Consider the following 456-nt stretch of genomic DNA (forward strand, 5'->3'; position numbering starts at 1 on the left):
TAATTTTAATTTTAGTTAAAAGAAATTGACTCACCCAATTTTGATTCCTGGCTGTTTGGTACAGGGAACGGATCGTACGTTTCCTGTACCAAAGAGTACGCGAGCGACCATGACCCGGTCCGTTACGACGAACTGAAAAAATGAACAAATATAAATGTTATATGTTTTGGGTCTATATAATCAAACCAAGCGGTAGCGGAGCGACGCCAAATATATAAAAGTCAGGTAATGACCTGTGAGTATATGGCACTATCGAAGCGCTACCGTTTAGCTTTATCTCGAAGTTTTCCCTCGTCAGATTTCCGATTTTAATATCTCGGAAACAAAAGTTGTAATGAAAAATCTAATGATATATATTATAATAAATAATATTTTAATAAATGAAGTAAAAAAGGGGCCAACGAGCCAAAGCTTGGGTGTTATATCGCTCCAATATGTATTTATTAATTTAACAAA

The sequence above is a fragment of the Wasmannia auropunctata genome, unplaced genomic scaffold, assembly GCF_000956235.1.
Source record: "Wasmannia auropunctata unplaced genomic scaffold, wasmannia.A_1.0 LD336103.1, whole genome shotgun sequence".
In the NCBI taxonomy this organism is placed as follows: Eukaryota; Metazoa; Arthropoda; class Insecta; order Hymenoptera; family Formicidae; genus Wasmannia; species Wasmannia auropunctata.